The following is a 22,926-nucleotide window of genomic DNA, read 5'->3' as shown; positions in this document are numbered from 1 at the left end:
TTACAGAGCAGATCCCCCTGCCACACAAGCTAACTCAACATCCTATATGGCCCATCAGCCTAAATATATATGTGTTCCCCATAAAACAACAATGCTGGAGCATCTTTCTTTAGAACTCTGCACTGTGCCTCTGTCAATCCTCCTGGCAGTGAAAGAATAAACTGATGACTGGGTGACACCATCACCCGTTAACAGGGTTGTCAGTGACCCAGTACGGACAACTGAAATAAAAAAGCACAAACGGATGCGCTTTGTAGTGTAACACCAAAGGTGAGTTGGTAACGCTAAGTGTGAATTGCGCTTACCACATGAAGTTGTACTCCAACCAAGCACAACAATGGAACAGGGTGTATCATCAAAGGGTCTCTGCAGCTTCGTCCCGCTGAAATAAAACCACGATAAAAACAAGCAATCTCCAGGTAGCAGAGCAGGATCAATGGAAGTGCTGAGACCAGATAAGAAGTTAAAAGGATTTATTTCCCATAATGCAACGCGCTTCACGGTCACCCGCTTCCTCAGGCATCCTGAGGAAGTGGGTGACCGTGAAACGCGTTGCATTATGGGAAATAAATCCTTTCAACTTCTTATCTGGTCTCAGCGTTTCCATTGATCCCGCTCGGCTACCTGGAGATTGCTTGTTTTTATCGTGATTCCAGTACGGACAAGACAGTGTCAACATGTAGGGCAGCGTTTTCCCAACCAGTGTCACTCCAGCTGTTGCAAAACTACAACTCCCATCATGCCCGGACAGCCTTCGGCTGTCCGGGCATGGTGGGAGTTGTAGTTTTGCAACAGCTGGAGGCACCCTGGTTGGGAAAACACTGGTGTAGGGACATGCCTCCCTGACAAAGACGGGTAGCACCCAATTGTCTATTTATTCTTACATTTCCACAAGGAAACACAATTCTCTACTTCAGTGATTTTGATCATTTTTAAAATCCCATTCATTACAACGTATCATTTCTCCTCCGCTAGAAATTCCGGTGGCGGTCAAGCTGCAACTAAAAGGTGGTACTCCATAATGATTCAAATGAGAACTACCATTAAAAAGGTCCTCCATTTAGTGTTTTATTGTTTATAACCTATATTAACGTACAAGAATACAAAGGAAGGCTGCAGGATTACAATGGACAGTCAGAACATACAGTAAAACCTTTCATGAAGAATATCAGTAACTAAACAGCCTCTAATCCCACAATGGATTTCATCAATTTCTCTTCCCTGCTGTCCGCAGATGATGGAGTGACGCATTAATAGAAGATGTGCAGCGGGCGGCACATGATCCGAGGACGGCACACTTCAGTGTCTTTAGCTTCGAGGTGTAGCTACTTAATTACCGGGAGCCGGGAATGAATATGTCTGTTTGAAAACGGATTTTGAACCTCAAAGTGAAAGCTGCTTTGAAAAAAAGCTACAGACATCATCTGCTACCTTTTCAGCACTGAAAACCAATTTACGTCAAGCGCAGGATGATTCTGCATGGTACAGCCTAAAATTATCTTGTTGGAACCCAAGCGGCTCTCTGCATATGCATGTGGTGACAAAAATAGATGTTCCACAAGCTCCAAAACAAATTTGCATGTTTTTGCAGATGGAACAATAGTGGCGCTGACAGTGCTTTTCACAGAACAAGAGCAGCTAAAAATTTCAAGCAAATGTAATCGCTTAAAGGTGGCATGAAGCCCACACATGTGCCAGCCTACAAAACCATACTTTTTCTACTACCCTATAGAAGCTGGAAAAAAACTTTGATTGCACCTCCCCCCCAACCCCCTGGAATCTGGGTAGAGTCCCAATGCTGCTCAGTTGGAGGAAAAATACTGGATGTAGGTCTGCATCTGCACAACTACGGGGGAGGGATTGATCTACAACAGTGAAAAACAAAAGGTGCCATCTATAAAAAGTTTGTTTTTACATATAAAAAATGTTTCCTGTTTTTTCAACAATATATAAAGAAAACAAAAACAAGTGCAATATATATATAATATATATATATATATATATATATATATATATATATATATATACACACATATACATACACACATATGTAATGTGTCCCCTTAAAATAACTCAATGAACAGCCATTAAAGGGGTAGTCCAGTGCTGAAAAACGTATTCCCTATCCTAAGGATAGGGGATAAGTTTGAGATCGCGGGGGTCCAACCTCTGGGGCCCCCCGCGATCTCCTGTACGGGGCCCCGACTCACTGGCCAGATAGCGGGTGTCAACCACCAAATAAAGCGGCGGCTGACATGCACCTCAATACATCGCTATGGCAGAGCCGGAAATTGCCGAAGGCAGCACTCCGGCTCTGCCATAGGGTTGTATTGAGGGAGCGTGTCAGCTTCATGCGGTGGTCAACACGCCACCTTGCCACGGGCTTCCGGGGCCCCGTACAGGAGATTGCGGGGGAGCCCCAGCGGTTGGACCCCCCGCGATCTGAAACTTATCCCCTATCCTTAGGATAGGGGATAAGGTTTTCAGCACTGGATAACTCCTTTAATGGAAATGCCCAAATTGGGCTCAGTTAGCCATTCTCTCTGCACAGTGTTATATGGCTTCTTAGTGTTACAAAGTCTCAGGTGTGAATGACGACCTCATGGCAAAAAAAAAAAAATTCAGAAACTGGGGGGGAAAAAAAAAAAAATGTGCAGTTTTACAAGAAAGGTCCTACTTAGAACAGGCCTTGTTGTGGTCGACAAGATGTCCAGTGCACATGCTCAGCATCATATCCAGAGGTTGTCTTTGGGAAATAGATTGCTGCCAGCAATGCTGCAGAGGTTAAAGGGGTGGGGGTCAGCCTGTCAGTGCTCAGACTATACTCCGTGAGTGGGGGTGTTATCTATAGGTATAAGTGATATCTTTTCCTAAAATCCTATCTGTGATAAAGAAGAGACCACTGAAATGTTTTTTTTTCTACAGAATTGTCAGCTTATTATTAGGTAGATGTCAGAGTAAAAACTGCAAGATTTCAGGATCATCTTAAAATATAGCAAGTCAAATTGAACATTAAAGGGGTTATCCACCATAAGGTGATTTTAGTACATACCTGGCAGACGGTGATGGACATGCTTAGGAAGGATCTGCGCTTGTCTTGGGGCTAAATGGCTATGTTGTGAGATTACCATAACACTGTGGCTAGCTTTTTGTGAACTGGTATTTCCTGTTTGACTTATGTTTTTTTGACTACAAATCCCAAATGCCATTTTCCTCCCTCTCACACATCAGCCACCCCACCCATTGAAACAAAAGACCTGTGGTCTTCAATCAGGATGCCTACAGCTGTTGCATTAGTTGCCGATTGATCCCTCCCCCCATTGAAGCAGACAGGCTCCCTGTCATCAGCTGACTAGTGAGTCAGATCTCGGCTGCATTGCAAGCTGGGAAAAATCTGAGACAACAGTCATTTTGTATGCTGGTACAAATAAAGTGGGGTGAAAATCACAGAAGAATTGTGAGAAAACCGTCACACACAGGTATAGACACTACAGTGGTGTGGAAATTTTATAAAAAACTACTTGTCCACGGGACTAAAATGGAGCAAAATCTACTTGTCCCTCATGACGATCTACTTGTCCGGGCCAATTTTCGCTTTTACGCTCTGATTTTTTCCTCCTTGCCCTATAATAGCCATAATTACCTACTATGATGATACCTTTTAATTTTTCAATAACATATATTCTCTGAACCAAAATATATATATATATTAAGGGAAGTGATATTGAAATAGTAAAAGATAATTTTGCAGATTTGGTGGTTTTCTTTTCTGCGCCATTTACCTTGTGGTTGAGGTAACATGTTAGTTTTATACTTTAGGCGCCTGATTACAGCGATACCAGATTTGTATCGTTTACGTCATGTTTTACTAATTCTGAACGTTTTCTAATCTTTTTAATTGCCATTTTTTAACCCCTGTAGCTTTTTTTTTTTTTCCTGCATACCAGGCTGTATGAGGGCTCATGTTTTGCGCCATAATCTGTTTTCTGTATCGGTACCATCTTGGTATTGATCTGACTTTTTAATCGCTTTTTAACTTTTTTTTTATGGGATATTATAAAAATGGCAAGTCTGTGGTTTGGTATTTTTATTACATTTACCGTACGGGATACATAATGTTATATTTTAATAGGTTGTACAATTACGCACAAAGCGATACCAAATATGTTTATTTTTATTATGTTTGCATGTTTTTATATAGGAAAAGGGGGTGATTTGAACTTTTAACATGGAAGGGGTTAATGCAGCGGTCTTCAAACTGTGGCCCTCCAGATGTTGCAAAACTACAACTCCCAGCATGCCCGGACAATTGTAGTTTTGTAACATCTGGAGGGTCACAGTTTGAAGACCACTGGGTTAATGTGTCTTTCAAACTTTTATTAAAACTTTTTTTTTTTTTACACTTTATTACACTTATAGGAGGAATCATTAGATTCCTCATACAGATGAATAGATTCTATTGAACTCTATTAATCTGTGTGCTCTGTGATCCATTGATAGAGCCTGGTCCAGCCAGGATCTATCAATGACAGAGCCGGGACAGGAGGAAGCAGAGGTAAGTCCTCCGGCTACCTCTATAGTGGATCTCCCCCCTGCGATCGCGCTGCGGGGGGGGGGGGGGGGGTGGGCGATCCACCCCACTAGCCCACCAGGGAGCATTCACATCTCCCTTTAGATGCCGCTGTCAGCTTTGACAGCGGCGATCTAAAGGGTTAATAGCCAGCCGTGGCGATCACCGCATGCTGGCTATTAGCGGCGGCCCCCGGCTACTGAAAACAGCCGGGGACTGCAGAGTATGGAGCGGCCAGGAATCCCGAGCCCGCTCCATACAGACTGCAGATCGCCACCGCACTTGTCAGGTCCGGCCCTGCTTGCCCGTAGCCGGGCTAAGGGCCGGACAATTTCACCTGCTCGGCGCCCAAAACTGTTTTTCGGGCCTCGGGCGATAGGAATTCCACATCCCTGTGGGGAGCCCCACCTGATGATGAGATAGGGGTTCCCAATAGGTGTACAGGTCCCCAGATATATATGACCCCTAGGGCAGGGCGGTTTACCTGTTCATACTGAATAATGGTAATTTTATATATAAAATTTTCACCGCCCGCACATAAGGATAATGGGGCATCTTCTATGTGCTGGGACCTGTGTGTCACAGTGGGGGAGTGAGCTGTGACACTCTGTGCAGCCAGTATACCGCTGTTTCTCCAACCAGGGAGCCTCTAGCTGTTGCAAAACTACAACTCCCAGCATGCCCAGACAGCCATTGGCTGTCCGAGCATGCTGGGAGTTGTAGTTTTGCAACAGCTGGAGGCACCACCTGGTTGGGAAACACTGTGCAGCCAGTATACCGCTGTTTCTCCAACCAGGAAGCCTCCAGCTGTTGCAAAACTACAACTCCCAGCATGCCCAGACAGCCACTGGCTGTCTGAGCATGCTGGGAGTTGTAGTTTTGCAACAGCTGGAGGCACCACCTGGTTGGGAAACACTGGGCAGACAGTATACCGCTGTTTCTCCAACCAGGGAGCCTCTAGCTGTTGCAAAACTACAACTCCCAGCATGCCCAGACAGCCATTGGCTGTCCGAGCATGCTGGGAGTTGTAGTTTTGCAACAGCTGGAGGCACCACCTGGTTGGGAAACACTGGGCAGACAGTATACCGCTGTTTCTCCAACCAGGGAGCCTCTAGCTGTTACAAAACTACAACTCCCAGCATGCCCAGACAGCCATTGGCTGTCCGAGCATGCTGGGAGTTGTAGTTTTGCAACTGCTGGAGGCACCACCTGGTTGGGAAACACTGTGCAGACAGTATACCGCTGTTTCTCCAACCAGGAAGCCTCCAGCTGTTGCAAAACTACAACTCCCTGCATGCTCGGACAGCCAATGGCTGTCTGGGCATGCTGGGAGTTGTAGTTTTCCAACAGCTGGAGCCCCACCTGATAAAGAGATAGGGGTTCCCAATTGATGTACAGGCCCCCAGATATACATGATCACCTAGGTAGGGTTCCTATTTAAACAATTATACCCCCTTAAAAATATCTCTATGGACGTTTTACACTTACTGCTGCCTGTAAAGATCGCAGGACCTTGCCGGGGGATGCACGATGCGCGGGCCGAGGGATGCGCGATGCGCGGGCCAGGGGATGCGCGATGCGCGGGCCAGGGGATGCGCGATGCACGGGCCAGGGGATGCGCGATGCACGGGCCAGGGGATGCGCGATGCACGGGCCGGGGAATGCACGATGAGCACGTCAAGTGACGTCATCCCAGGCGCCGCACGGGAAGTCAGCGTCACGCCGCTGCCTATGCGTCCCGGCGTCCTGCGCTTCCTATGACGTCGCGGATAGTGCGCACCGCTTCAGGAAGGAGGCCGCAGGTACAATACACACGCTGCGCACACATTTAAAATTCTTCCGGCATTTAGCGCTGCTTGCCCGAAGCCGGGCTAAATGCTGGAAGAATCCACCTGCCCGGTGCTCAAAACTGCATGTCCCGGGCGTCGGGCTATATCATTTCCACATCCCTGCACTATATTATGAACTACACTAACTTTACAGCCCCTGTAGCATAGTCAAAGGGGTATTCCAGGAATTTTTTATTTAAGTATATCTGACAGCAGCTGGTACTGCCCGATTATGAGTGACACGGATTACAAGGGTCTTAATTTTTTTCCTATGTGGGGCTGTTCCAGAGATGTCCCCAAAAATCCTGATATGTAAATGAGTTGGTGCCCTCAGGGCCCACTGGTAAGCCAGCCTGGCTGGTCCTTGATGCAGGCCCCATAGTAATTATTCATAACATTCCTCTTTTGCACATAGCTGCCGCTGCCGCCGCTGCAGTGCATGCATGGTGATTCGCTGCACTCCAGCTGTGCTGAGGATCTGGGCGCCCATGGGAGCACAGAACAGAGGCCTCATGCTGTGAGATCTGATGTGCCCGATCTTACAGAACGTAGTGGCTATATGTAGAAAAGGACGGTTATGTCTATTAGGGGGCATGCATCAAGGACCAGTTGGGTGGTTGTACCAGTGCCCCAAGGGGCTATGGAAAATCCAGAGAGCACCACAGACACTCATTTAACCCCTTAATGACCACGGACGTATATTTATGTCCGTGGCCGGCTCCCGATCTGTGAAGTGTGCCCAGAAGCTGAGCGTGCTTTGGTTCTGCTGGGTCCTGGTTACTAACAGCAACGAGGACCCGCGGCTAATACCGGACATCGCCGATCGGGCTATTAACCCTTTAGAGCCGCGATCAAAGTTGATTGTGGTGTCTAAAACGAGAGAAATCAATGCCGGTTAGCTCAGCTGAGCTGTTCGGGACCACCGCGGTGAAATCGCTGCGTCCTGAACCGCTGAGAGGACAGCGGGAGGTGCCTTACTGTGCTCTTTGCTGTCTGATCGGTGTTTGATTTCTCCAAGCCTTGAGCAATCAAGCGCAGATAACGATGATCAGTACTATGCTATGGCATAGCAGTGATCAGTGTGTGCAATGTTATAGCCCTCCATGGGGGCTGTAACACTGCAAAAAAATAAAAATAAAAAAGGTTAATTAACGTGATTTAACCCCTTCCCTAATAAAAGTTTGAATCAACCCCCTTTTTCCATTTAAAAAAAAACTGCGTAAATAAAAATAAACATATATGGTATCTCCACATATGTAAATGTCCGAAATATTCGTAAATTAAACCACATGGTCAATGGCGCGCACGGAAAAAAAAAATCAAAAATAGCATATTTTTTGTCACTTTTTATACCATAAAAAAAAAAATGAAATAATGACCAAAAATTCAGATTAAAACAAAAATGATACAGATAACTTCAGATCACGGTGCAAAAAAATGAGCCCTCATACCGCAAAATAATAAAAGTTATAGGGGTCAGAAGAGGAAATTTTCCTGCATGTAGTTATGATTTTTTCCAGAAGTCCGACAAAACCAAACCTATATAAGTAGGGTATCATTTTAATCGTATGGACCTACAGAATAAAGATAAGGTGTCTTTTTTTTACCGGTAAATGTACTGCATAGAAACGGAAGCCTCCAAAACTAACAAAATTGTGTTTTTTTCTTCAATTTTGTCACACAATGATTTTTTAGGTAAAATGACTGATGTCATTACAAAGTAGAATTGGTGGCGCAAAAAAACAAGCCATCACATGGATTTTTAGGTGGAAAATTGAAAGGGTTATGATTTTTACAACGATAAGGAGGAAAAAACTAAAGTGCAAAAACAGAAAAACGCTTGGTCCTAAAGGGGTTAAATATTAGAATTTTTAAGGCTCTCTCATGAACAGCACCATGTAGGAAAAAAAACACATGTAAAGACCCTGTTGATTGGCAAAATCAGGCAGTAAGAGCAGGTTAGAGCGGGTGACATTTCCCCTTTAACATAAAACTTGATATAAATAATAAGTCATTTTCTAATGACATTCTATTATCTTCGGTAGTCTTCCAATCTCTATTGTTTCTAATTCCTGGACAACCCTTTTAAATCTGGAGTACATAGGTGCAATGGGAGCAGTTGTGTAGGTCCCCTCCCCCTTGATGAGCTGTAAGGAAGCCTGACAGTAAGCGTTCATGCTCACAATTTTCCCTTTCACTATACATAAATGTTGTTATACTGTCAAAATAGATTGCATACTATTCACTTTAATAGTCCAAGCGACATCAACTAAGGACTCAAATGGACCTTCTTTAATTACTCTCTAGGAGTCTATTCACACATACAGTATCCTGTGCATATTTGATGTGCAGGATTTTGTTCAAAGTGAAATAACTGAACACAGATTCAATTCTGCAGGTTAAAATCCAGCAACATACATATGCGTAGGGTGCTGTACGTGAGAATACCACCTAATACAGGTAAAGAGGTTATCCAGGAATAGAAAACCAGAGCTAATTTCTTTCAAAAACAGCTCCAAGTCTGTCCCCAGGTTGGGAGTGGTATTACAACTTGGCTCCATTCACTTTAATGGAACTTAGCTGCAGAACCACACCCAACCTGGAGACAAAGGAAGTGTTTTTTTATTTAAGAAATTAGCTCAGTTTTTTATTATTCCTTGGAAAATGGGTGGTCTAACACATCAGACAAACAATGAAAAAATCCCGTTAAAGAATCCCCCTAAAAATAAATAGACAGCACTATATGTTACCAGACCATGTAGCAAGGTTCCCAAAACAGGGCCTCTGGCTCATGCAAGACTACAACTTCAAACTGTGCACACAATCGGGGAGATTTATCCAAAGTATAGTTCGGAAAAATCCAGCTCGCTCCACCAATGCGCCCCCGACACGGATCCGCACCCAGCCCGGTGCACATGGATTCAAACAAGAAGAGGAGATGATCCAGCGTGGGTCAATAGAAATCCAGACTTTGTTGGAACTCACAGTAAAAGCAGTAAAAGCAACCAGCAGATCAGACGCGTTTCAGGCGCATGCGCCCTTCGTCAGTGATGTCATCCATTTGCACAGGTGTCAGTTAAATACCGACCAGGTAGTGGGTGGAGAGTTAACCACCAATTGAACTACACTTGGACCGCTGACAACGGTGCAGAGGAGGATACTAATACAAAACATAGACAAAATGTTAGTAAAAGTACAAGAAGCTAAAACAATGCACTAATATGCAATTTTGCACAAATGGCTTGTACAACACAGGAAAATAACATGGTGATAAATGTACACCAGTTATAATCCGCTGTGAAAGTGGAACAAACGTGTGTGTGTGTGACTGCGGCGCTAATAATGGAACAGCAATGAATCCATGTGCACCGGGCTGGGTGCGGATCCGTGTCGGGGGCGCATTGGTGGAGCGAGCTGGATTTTTCCGAACTATACTTGCCAAGTTCTACAGCCATTCCGTGCTCACCACCTTCCAGAGAACTTCACAGGATCATAAGCAAGGTACTGTGTGCAACCCAGTTCACTATTGCGTTTTGCAGTCATGGCTAATTTGAACCATTCTGCCAAAGCAGCCAATTTATTTGCTGCTACAGGATCCCAGGAACCTAATCTGGTGAACCTTAAAGTATGCATGCATAATCTTGAACGCCTGCAATTCCAGGAAATGAAGTTATGGTGGGATCACACCACTCTCACGAATTATTTAACTAAAGAAATTATTCCGAGAGGTCTACGGATCCGGAAAATTCCTAATGTTGTCTATTGTGATGAAATGCTGAATGAGTGGAATGAGGCTCTTACCATTTGTTCCAAAAGTATCATGAGGACTATCACTAAATTTGAGTCTCTCAGATTGGAGACCCTCACAGAGGACATTGACAAATTTAAGAGTGAAGCTGAATTGTACAAGGATTTACCTGAATATAAAGATTTCTTGGATAAAATAAATGAGCGCATTAATAAAATGGAAACCCACATCATGGAAACCAAAAAAATCAAGTTACAGCGGGACATACGGGACTATGAAACCAATCAAGTCTATGCGTGGGGCAAATGGGAATCAAGTGAACCCAAATCCATTCTCAAAAATAAAAATAAAAATTATAGAAGAAGGAATCGCAACCGCAAACCGAAAGTTACATTCAGCTCATCTGAGTATGAAACGGAAGCCAATGGAGATAGCACAGAATCGGACACTTCACAGTCTTCAGCTGTTCAACAGCGTCATCTTTCAAAAAACTCCAAGCGCAAAGGAAACCCTCCCGGAGGGGGGGGAAGAAAACACAACAGACGTGGCCACTCCCAGATTGAGGAGCCAAGTGACGAGAAATTAACAGTGTTAAATTTATCTAATAGGACACTCACTCCTGACCAAATCAGTGTCCTTAGTAGGGGAATGAATTTCTCCCCATCTAACGATCTGCAAATTTTTAAAATGTTATGTGAAATTAACAAGTTTGTACGAAATTTGACAATCAAAAAACATTTTTTCGCAGATGTTGTTATGGATTATAATGTACCTATCTCTCGTAATAATTATGTTAACGAATTTTGTGGATTACATTTCTCGGAGCAGGTGGCTTTATGCACATTACAAGATTTAGCTGGAGAACAATCAGATGCAGTTACCAATAGCAACCCTGCTCATAGAAATGCTAACCCTTATTTTTATCCTCTTCAATCTAGAACCAATGGTATGGATTTATTCCAAAATGCAGTGGAGGTGGATTTAATTGCATTGGGTAACAGTCGATCAGGACTGCCCAACAAACATCGCAACCTTTCGCACAGTGAAAATGCCGCTCTCAATGAACTTAGTATTGCAGATGATATAGTCATTAAAATGTCTGATAAGGGCGGCACAGTCACTGTGATGGATAAGGCGATTTATATGCAACAAATTAATGATCTACTTTTGGATACAAATGTGTACAAAAAATTGGATTTTGATCCTACCGCCAAGTTTAAAAATGAGTTGGATAAACTACTGAGTGAGGGGGTTAGTTTGGGTGTCATTTCAAATAGGGATAGGGAATACATGCTGGTGGATGAACCCATTATCCCCATCATGTACGGCCTACCCAAAACCCATAAACTAATCTCACCCCCCCCTATGAGACCGATTGTATCTTCTTGCGGTTCCCTTTCAGAAAAACTATCCATATGGACTGATCAAATGCTTCAGCCCATGGTCCAAAGGGTCCCTGGGTATCTTAAAGATTCTAGAGATGTTCTTAGAGCTTTCGAACACCTAACATGGAGGCCAGAGCATAGTTGGTTAACTTGTGATGTTGTCTCATTGTACACCAGTATTCCCTGGCATGTCGCCATGGAGGCACTGATGTACCATTTGGACAACCACAGTGACTATACCTCTGATTTAAAAGAATTTATTAAAATGAGCACATGGTATCTCATGACACATAACTTTTTTTCTTTTGACCGCATGTTCTTCATTCAAACTAGTGGCGTTTCCATGGGCGCTAGACATTCACCATCTTTAGCCAATCTGACTATGTCATATTGGGAATCCAAGTACCTCTTTTCCACATCCAATCCATTTGTTTCCCACGTGCAGTGGTATGGCAGATTCATAGATGATCTCCTCCTGATTTGGAGGGGTGATATGTCTGCCATACCACTGTTCCTGGAATACATTAATGACAATTCCTACAATCTTAAATTCACTCACCATTCACACCCATCCAGCATTTCCTTCCTTGACCTTGAATTCAGCTCAGTACCAGATCATATCATTTCTGTTTCAACGTTCCGCAAACCCACTGCAGGTAACACTATTCTCAGAGCTGATAGTAATCATCCGCCACATACCATCAGGGCTATTCCAGTAGGAGAATTTACACGGATAAAAAGAAATTGTAGTGGTCCCTCTACTTGCGAGTCTCAAATCAGTGAGGCTTCACGTAGGCTCGCGAATAGAGGCTACACTAAACGTACTTTATCCAGAGCTAAAACTATTGTTGCTAAAAAGGACCGTTCTCGTCTAATTTCTCCACCTATTAACTGTTCACAACACAGTCGCTCTAATTTTCTGAACAAACCGGTCATAGCACTTACTTATTCTCCCCAATTTACACAGGTCAAGAATATTATCAATAGACACCTCCATTTCCTGAGACAGGATGAAACTGTAGCAAAAATATTATCGAAAGGTTGTCACATAGTCCCAAAAAAGGCAAAAACCCTGGGAGATATTCTTTCCCCTAGCTTGGTATTGTCCAACACAGTTAACAGAAATAACTGGTTGAGTAATAGAGGATTTTTTAAATGTGGCGGTAGGATTTGTAGAACTTGTAATTATGCTAAATTATGCACACAATTTTCCAATGCAGAGCAAACTAAAAATTATCAGATAAAAGATTATATTAATTGTAACCACCATAATGTAGTCTATGTCATTGAGTGTTCGCAGTGCCAACTTAAATACGTAGGCTCCACTTCCAGGAAACTTCGGGTCAGAGCACTGGAACATCTCAATGACATAACCAGCAATACCGTAAGAAACCGATCGGCAGCATCTTTACATTTTAAAACTGTACATGGTGGCCACATTAATTATTTTCAAATTTATGCTATAGAACGTGTTCACATAGGACCCCGTGGTGGTTGTGTGCGGCGAAAATTGTTGGAACGTGAGGCATTCTGGCAATTCACTTTGGGCACCAGTGCACCGAAGGGTCTGAATTTAAAGAGAGAATTGCTGTTCCATTATTAGCGCCGCAGTCACACACACACGTTTGTTCCACTTTCACAGCGGATTATAACTGGTGTACATTTATCACCATGTTATTTTCCTGTGTTGTACAAGCCATTTGTGCAAAATTGCATATTAGTGCATTGTTTTAGCTTCTTGTACTTTTACTAACATTTTGTCTATGTTTTGTATTAGTATCCTCCTCTGCACCATTGTCAGCGGTCCAAGTGTAGTTCAATTGGTGGTTAACTCTCCACCCACTACCTGGTCGGTATTTAACTGACACCTGTGCAAATGGATGACATCACTGACGAAGGGCGCATGCGCCTGAAACGCGTCTGATCTGCTGGTTGCTTTTACTGCTTTTACTGTGAGTTCCAATAAAGTCTGGATTTCTATTGACCCACGCTGGATCATCTCCTCTTCTTGTTAGATTTATCCAAAGCCATGCAGACAAAGAGTAAAGACATGGCACCCAGCAACCAATCAGATTGCTTCTTTTATTTTTAAAATATTTACGTGGATGGAAAAAAATGTGTCCTTTTTTTATATATTGTATGCACAGACAACCACTTTTCCATACACTTACATAAAGCACACTATGTAAAAAATAGGGATGCAATTTTTACACTATTTTGTGAAAAACATTAAAACAATTAAATACACTGTGTGAACCTAGCCAATGGCAGTCCAGACACGCTGAGAGTTGTGGTTTTGCAAACCTGGTTGGGAAACATTGACCTAGCCTAAAAGAGAAAAAAAAAAAAAAACTCCAAAGAAAGGATTTTTTAAAAATTGCATACAACAATGCTTTTTGGGGTTCCTCTCCCCTCACTAAATAATGCATGCCATATGGGCATGCACAATCTGATGAAGGGGAAGAAACCTCAAAATGCATTATCGTAGAGTACACAATTAGCAAACAGACAGGTAACGTTCTCTGAAACCTTTTCCTTACTTATGGATCAGTTTAACCAACAATTATATGTAATCGTAATGAAGGGCTGAAACAACTAACCTAATAATCGGCAACTAACAGATTATGAAAATAGTTGTCAACTATTTTCATAATCGTTTGGTCGATTAGTTGGTCAGCCAATTTCTAAAGTTCACATACACATAGCGATTATCACAATGTATATCTGCAACTGTGATCCCCTGCAGTCTGTATAGTGAAGAGAAAGTCCAGCACACCCCATCTCCTGCTTCCCGCAGCTCCTTTCTGCAGCTATCGTGAGTCCCCGGGATGTCAGGCTCTGTGCTAAAGGCCAGATTCACAATAGAGAAGATGCAGGAAGATTATGTGTGCTGACCCCTCTTCACTAGATGGGCTGCCGGGGGCATGTAGGCTGGACAACCAGGGAATATGCTGCCCCTCCTATCTGGCCACAGGAAAGAAACAGGGAGGGGGTATAGCCTTAACAAGGGGGAAAAAATTATATTTAAAAGAATTAATATAGGTATTTAAATATAGTAAAAAGCTATTCCTCTCAGCCTCCGCAAAGCTTAGCATTTAGCCGACCCCACAAATTCTTAACACACAATGCATTCCTTACCTGAAATACACAGAAGACCTTCAGTCCGATCCCCTCCCCAATCTAACTCACAAAGTCTCCTCTTCTCCACTATTGTTATTTTTATCAGATAAGTCGATGAACAATAATCGGCCAACTAATCGATTATGAATATAATAGTTGCAGCCCTATAGTCATGTCAGATCCATAGAGATATGTGGCGTTGTCAGCCTAACATTTCAGCAGGTAATTGTTTTGTGTCCAACATCACAACTGATTGTTTTGTACTGGAGTGGTATATAGGTGGGTTTAGTGCCTCGAGCAAAACCAAGATCAGCTCTAAAAAATGCATGACTTATCATAAGAGACATGAAATAGTAAAACCAGTTGCACACAGGTGCTTGCTAATGTAAGAACTAATAAAAAGTGCCCATGTAGTTTAGACCTGTGTTGGCCAAAATCTGCAGTGTCCTAATGCTAGTGACTATTAACTTAGTATTTTGGAGAGTCAATGTTTTATGTTTTTCACAATCTCTCTCTTTTAATCTGCTTGCTCATTGTTCTGCTGGCACATCCAGAACGTGAAGGGCCAAGTATGCAAATTCAATGAAGGAAATGTCCTGGAGCACAGAAAAAAAGACTGGTGCTACCACTGTGTTATAGAGAATGAGAAAAACCTTCCTGTCTTCTAACACAGCCAACACATTGTTCTATGCCAGCACAATCGGAGCTTTGTGCACCAGTGCCTGGTGTTTGTTTTATGCAGATCAATAACCTGCAGCATCCAATGATGTCCACCCAACCATACCTTACACCAGCCATAAAGGATCAAGGCTACATCCCCGACCCCCTTTCACAGTCTAAAAAGTTTTTCCCCTGTACATGTAATTGTGGCAGATCAAGTCAGCAATATGTGATTGTGCACAATAAACGCAGTTAAGTCCTCATTCACATCTTTTTCTTACAATTTAGTGTGTACATTGGAAAAAGCTCCAGACAAATATATTAAAGGGGATCTATCCTTATCTGTGTAGCGTTACTGCTCAACAAATTTGTCACTTAGTCAACTGGGCGGTCACCACTGCTTAATTCTCAATTATGAGTGTTTAACGGGCACTGTCAGAATGAAAAACTTTCTATATATTGTACATATATACCGTAATTTTTCGCCGTATAAGACGCACTTTTTCTTCCCCAAAACTGGGGGGGGGGGAAAGTTGGTGCGTCTTATACGGCAAATACACATTAAAACCCTGTCCTATCGCAGCGGTCCCTGCAGCCATCAACGGCCGGGACCCGCGGCTAATACAGGACATCAACAATCGCGGCGATGCCCTGTATTAACCCTTCAGACGCAGCGATCAAAGCTGACTGCCGCGTTTGAAGTGAAAATAACACTAACCCGGCTGCTCAGTCGGGCTGTTCGGGACCGGCGCGGTGAAATCGCGGCATCCCGAACAGCTTACAGGACACCAGGAGGGACCTTACCTGCCTCCTCGGTGTCTGCTCCGTTCCGGGATCCCCTGCATGGCCGGCGCTCTCCTTAGTCATCATCACGTCGTCGCGCACGCCGTCCCGTCATCCAATAGGAGTGGCGTGCGTAGCGGCGTGATGGCGGTGACGGAGAGCGAGGATACCGGGCAGCAGAGAAGTTCCGGAGCGACAGGGACAGCGATGGTGGGTGACATCCAGGGCAGCGGTGACTAGAGGTGACGGGTCCGGAGCAGCGGGGACACGTGAATACTACCTCCTATACCAGTGGTCTTCAACCTGTGGACCTCCAGATGTTGCAAAACTACAACTCCCGGCATGTCCGGACAGCCAACGGCTGCCCGGGCATGCTGGGAGTTGTAGTTTTGCAACATCTGAAGGTCCGCAGGTTGAAGATCACTGTCCTATACTTTGTATTTGGTTCAGAATCTTTATTTTCTAGATTTTTATCCTTTAAAATTGGGTGCGTCTTATATGCCAGAGCGTCTTATAGGCCGAAAAATACGGTAATTAAAAAAAAAAAGACCACTAGGGGTCCCAATACCATACAGAATAAATGGGGAGATTTATGAAAACCTGTGCAGAGGAAAAGTTGAACAGTTGTCCATAGCAACCAATCAGATTATTTTATTTTTAAAGAGGCCTGTGAAAAATGGAAGAAATTATCCGATTGGTTGCTATGGGCAACTGGCCAACTTTCCCTCTGCACAGGTTTTTATAAATCTCCCCCAGAATCCTGCAGCATCATCTTTGTCCCAGCTGAAACAAAAGTGAGGGCAGGACTAGCACTCCTCTGTACTCACTCCTGTCCTGTTATCAGACTCCTGTCTAAAAACAGAGAGAAGGTCACAACATAGCCTGCAGTGATTGGATGAAGAGATCCAGCACAGCACAGTAAACTCAGGGAGAAAATGAATGCGATTAGGATTAGTGCTTGCCTTGGACACGCCTCTTCCTGAGCAGTGGATGTCAAAATCAGTGAGCAGCAGAACAGAAAGATTTGTGAGCCAAATACAGAAGCTAGACATAAAGATCTGTAAAGCATATGTAGGACCTAATGAGTAACATATATAAGCATTATTTCTACTGCAATATGACTGGTACACTTAAAGGGTCACACCCTGTTGACGGTCTATGGATAGCACTGCAATGTATGAATTATGCTCTCAACAGCACACAAGCTGTGGTGCTCAGGCCATTAGATCTTCTAGGTCAGTGGTCTACAAACTCTGGCCCTCCAGATGTTGCAAAACCACTTTTTCAGTGCTGAAATTAAAAAGTACCTGTCATTAAACCATATTTTCTAAACTAACTCAGAATTATATTCCCTAATTACTCCTAACACCCCTCCTGCCCTTAAAATTTTTCCCAAGCTGTAAAAATCTCTGTATCATATATTTCCCCTTGTTCACATTGTGTGAGCTCCCAGCATGAGAAAGTGGGCGTTCCCCAGCAGGCGCAACGTCACTAAAGCCTATGAGAGCTGTGCCTCGCTATGCCCCACATGCACTTTCTTAGTTTGGTCTCCTGCCAGGCTGGGAGGAGACCAAACTAACTATTGCGCAGGGAACAGAACAGAGCCACCTAGTGGACGTTTTTTCAATCACATTAAAAACATATAAAAGTTTGAAAATTTTAACAGCAATTAAATAGCAAAGTTTCCTATATTAACATAAGAACAATAGATTAAACTTTAGTTTGGTGGCTAGACATAAATAAGAAGTGTCGGGGTATGAGGATCCACATCTTTACATGGCTGATGTTTTAGGAAGAGGCTACAGTTTCTCTTTATATAGGGGCTGTGATGAATGCCATACAGTGCCACCTATTGGCCATAGGCTAATACAAGAAGTGTTCAACAGATCCATTTTGTACAGCATCCCAAATATGGAATAGAGTAGTCTACTACACTATACTTAATTTTTTAGTGTACACCACCCTGATGGAGGCCAAAATTACAATCATCTGACCTCTTTTTGGCAATGTATACCAATATATACCAAATGTAGAAGAAAAATGTGATCCTTAAAAAGGAGTTTTTCAGGATTTGAAAATCAGAGCTGATTTCTTCTAAAAAACAGTGCCACGCCTGTCCTGAGGTTGTATGTAGCATTGCATCTCAGTTCTACTGAAGTGAATAGAGCCAAGTTGTAATACCACACAAAGCCTGAGGACAGGTGTCGTGAATTTTCTCAAGAAATACCTTCTTTAAGTTAAGAATTAGGCTGACCATACCATTTCTTAGTAAAGGAGAAGCCTGAAGTAGTTGCCATTAGCAGCGGATCAGACTTCCCCTTCATCAACCTGTTGGCTCGCCGTAGGTAACTGCTCCACTTTTCCCATATGACCCCAACAGTGGATTGTAAAACCAATCACAACATTAAAGAAGCACTCCAGGGTTTTCCTGTTTTTTGCCCATATCATACACATTCACCATCGCTAGTCATACAGTGCCTTTTGTTTTATTCCAGTAAAGCTACATCTATGCATGTTATTACCCTAACTTTGGCATGTGATTACCAGTCTAACTCCTACAAAAGTTACAATGATTGATGTGTGTCACAGGATGTCAGTCCTGGGTCAGCTGACTTCCTGTATATTATAGGATGGCACCATCACCTACCAGATCCCCCTCCTGCCAGCCCCCAAACCTCTTCCCACCCAGATCTATACACTCTTGCTATTTTTATGGGATCATGATATATAGTAGTTATATACCCCCTAAGACTGGGGAGAGCTACTCCTGTTGTAGTTTTCGCAACATTGTGGAAAAATTATACTGAACCGCATTTGTGCAAATCACAATAAAAATGTGTCATTTTTACTATCAGTTAAAAAGGAATAAGAATTTAACATGTGAATATTTCTCTAAAAAACCCCACTTTCAATAAGAAAACTCATCTAAACGGTACATAATGTGAACTGACTCAACCCACTTGTGCGTCTAATGAGTACAGCTGAATAAACTCCAGCACCAGAAACCATCATAAAACTCCATTCCCAATGCCAGATGATTCATGGGAAATATAGGCTGTATTACAGAAGAAATTCAGTTATGGACTTGCAAACCAACATGGAGCCAATCTTATACCTGCTACATCAGCTAAAACAGGTAAGTCCAAGCAGGGGTGTGGAATTTTTATAAAAAAACTACTTGTCCACGGGACTAAAATGGAGCAAAATCTACTTGTCCCTCATGACGATCCACTTGTCCGGGCCAATTTTCGCTTTTATGCTCTGATTTTTTCCTCCTTGCCCTATAATAGTCATAACTACCTACTATAATGATACCTTTTAATTTTTCAATAACGTATTCTCTGAACCAAAAAAATATATAAATATATATTAAGGGATGTGATATTGAAATAGTAAAAGATAATTTTGCAGATTTGGTCTTTTTCTTTTCTGCGCCATTTACCTTGTGGTTGAGGTAACATGTTAGTTTTATACTTTAGGCCGCCTGATTACGCAATAATAGATTTGTATCGTTTACGTCAGGTTTTACTAATTCTGGACTTTTTCTAATTTTTTTAATTGCTATTTTTTTAACCCCTGTAGCTTTATTCTTTTTCCGCATACCAGGCTGTATGAGGGCTCATTTTTTGCGCCATAATCTGTTTTTTGTATCGGTACCATTTTGGCATTGATCTGACTTTTTAATCGCTTTTTTACTTTTTTTTATGGGATATTATAAAAATTTCAAATCTGTGGTTTGGTATTTTTTTTACATTTACCATACGGGATACTTAATGTTATATTTTAATAGGTTGTACAATTACGCACGAAGCGATAACGAATATGTTTATTTTTATTATGTTTGCATGTTTTTATATAGGAAAAGGGGGTGATTTGAACTTTTAACATGGAAGGGGTTAATGCAGCGGTCTTCAAACTGTGGCCCTCCAGATGTTGCAAAACTACAACTCCCAGCATGCCCGGACAGCCAACGGCTGTCCTGGCATGCTGGGAATTGTAGTTTTGTAACATCTGGAGGGGCACAGTTTGAAGACCACTGGGTTAATATGTGTCTTTCAAACTTTTATTAAAACTTTTATTTATTATTATTTTTTTTTTTTGACACTTTATTAGACTTCTTTTGAACTCTATTAATCTGTGTGCTCTGTGATCCATTGATAGAGCCTGGTCCAGCCAGGATCTATCAATGACAGAGCCGGGACAGGAGGAAGCAGAGGTAAGTCCTCCGGCTACCTCCATAGTGGATCGCCCCCCTGCGATCGCGCTGCGGGGGGGGGGGGTGATCCACCCCACTAGCCCACCAGGGAGCGTTCACATGTCCCTTTAGACGCCGCTGTCAGCTTTGACAGCGGCGATCTAAAGGGTTAATAGCCAGCCGCGGCGATCGCCACATGCTGGCTATTAGCGGCGGCCCCCGGCTACTGAGAACAGCCGGGGGCTGCAGAGTATGGAGCGGGCACGAGTCCCGGGCCCGCTCCATACTCCCCTGTGAGCGCCGCATGCATCTCCCCGTGCAGACGTGCGGGGAGCGAAGGCAGAGGACGCAGGTCTGCACGGGGAGAAAGAAGCCACGCGCCCTCATCTCCCCCCCGCATGTCTGCAGAGCAGGGGAGAGAAGACAAATACTGTACACAGCTTCTCATCTCCCCTGCTCTGCTACACAGGCTGCAGAGTATGGAGCGGGCAGGAGTCGGGTGCCCGCTCCATACAGACTGCAGATCCCCGCGGCACTTGTCAGGTCCGGCCCTGCTTGCCCGAAGCCGGGCTAAGGGCCGGACAAATTCACCTGCCCGGCGCCCAAAACTGCTAGTCCCGGGCGTCGGGCGATAGAAATTCCACATCCCTGGTCCAAGACATACACAAGAACCTCTTCATAATTCTCAAATTATAGCAGCTCTATATAAGCAAATAAAAAACTTCCTGGAGTGCATCTTTAAAAAGAAACACTCATCTAAGCCAAGCTTCAATTCTGGTTAGTTTAAAGTACTACATAATGACAGCAGCACACGTTAGTATTCACAGCAAAGTATTATTCTGTCCAAAACATGAGCTTCACGCTTGTTAGCACACAGCAAACCTTCGAATACCTTAACAAGCCCTGCTTCAGGCCCATCGCGATCAAAGACCTGGCGGGCTTTGAGTATGGCCAGGATTACACCTTGCATGGCAGGGCACAGCATAGTCTAACACCGCAGTCGAATAAAAGAAGAAAATAAAAGACGTCAGAATGTGAAAGAAAAGGGTAGAAAGAAAGCAATCAGAGAACACAGGAATAGTTACCATGTTAGTAGCCCAAACCAGCAGCTTATGTTGTTGAATTAACAATGTATTATGGTCTCAGCCAACAGTGCACCCAAGACAAGGATTGTAATTGAAATAAGTATCATCATTACCCATTATAGAATGTATGTGCCAAGCACTTGTGTTAAAAAGCTGACCCTACTGTGTGACAAATGAATGGAGTTGAGCTCTCATGCTCTGTACCTCCTCATTATATCCGTCAGCGTCCGATCTAACAAGTATCTTTCCCACAGTGGGAATCTCCACTTCGGAAAGCTGGGAGCTGGGCTGCTGCTCCTTCTCTCCGGTCTGATTAGAGAGAACGGCTTCGGACTGATTGGCCTCCTCTGGCTCCGGTTTTGTGGGCTGTGACAGTGGAAAAGGAAAGTATAAAAGGTACAGGTAGGAAAGATAGAAGAATAGCAGGGACATACAAGAGAACAGGTGACAGGAGACTGTGAATCCAGGAAGGTACTATAATGAAGAGCTCCACTACACCATAACACAGTGGCCTCCAACTAGCTGCTCAGTCCCCTGCTGTGTGACTCCCATGGCAGTCCTGGGTTATGTCCAGATGCACTGGCACTATTGCAGACATGGCCTAACCACAGACAAGGGCCAATTTAAATGACATACTACTAGTGTCAATACTAAAATATGTATTAATAGGATATGCTAATTCATGGGTGAATTCACATGGGGCAGAATGTCTTATTTATCTGAAATGTACCCTTTTAGTTGAACTGATTTCTAGTCTCACTGTAAAAATATCTGCTGCGTGTTTATTCACCCAAAGAATGTAGCTCTGGACCATTACGGGGAGTTAAATGTGCTTCACTTTAGACAAAAAGTTCCTGAGGCACTATTGAATAAAGAGAAAATCATTCTATAAGAGTTTTTGGCAGAAGGAAAAAAATAAATAAATAAATAAATTAAGAATTGAATTGGGACTAATGCTTCAGAGTTGGCCTCAATTAACCCTTAAACAAGCTATAACTTTTTTTTTACGCTCCTTAAACTGCCATTTATAATGACAAAAAATACATGTTTCAATGATGCAAAATTTTATTTTTTAAAAGAATGACCCATAGTACCCCTAGAGGGGTAGGGGTATATGGGGTGATGCATTTGATCAAACAAATTTGTCTTCCATGATTAATCCATGAATTGTTTCATTATTAGTGACAGGTTTTTGTAGGAGTGTCAACTGTATGTGGGTACAGAAATATATTTATGCTTATGTAGATTTTTGTTATAAACTATTTTCTTTGCAGGCTTTTGGCACATTGGCATTCCCCAGCGTTACCTCAATGTACTATTTTAAAAGGGGTATGGCGATAGCTAGAGATGAGCGAACTTACAGTAAATTCCATTCGTCACGAACTTCTCGGCTTGGCAGTTGATGACTTTATCCTGCATAAATTAGTTCAGCTTTCAGGTGCTCCGGTGGGCTGGAAAAGGTGGATACATTCCTAGGAAAGAGTCTCCTAGGACTGTATCCACCTTTTCCAGCCCACCGGAGCACCTGAAAGCTGAACTAATTTATGCAGT

At 43.1% G+C, this 22,926-nt stretch overlaps 1 protein-coding gene across 2 annotated transcripts in view; it reads right to left on the bottom strand.

Annotated features, from left to right (window-relative positions):
• Positions 1-22,926, bottom strand: part of USP28 (ubiquitin specific peptidase 28) — a 108,080-nt gene that overhangs the window by 17,009 nt on the left and 68,145 nt on the right. The gene's annotated exons all lie outside the window — the stretch shown is intronic.

This window comes from Hyla sarda, chromosome 10 (genome assembly GCF_029499605.1).
Source record: "Hyla sarda isolate aHylSar1 chromosome 10, aHylSar1.hap1, whole genome shotgun sequence".
Taxonomy (NCBI): Eukaryota; Metazoa; Chordata; class Amphibia; order Anura; family Hylidae; genus Hyla; species Hyla sarda.
The sequence above is the reverse complement of the archived record's forward strand: the minus strand, read 5'-3'. Positions and strand labels throughout refer to the sequence as shown.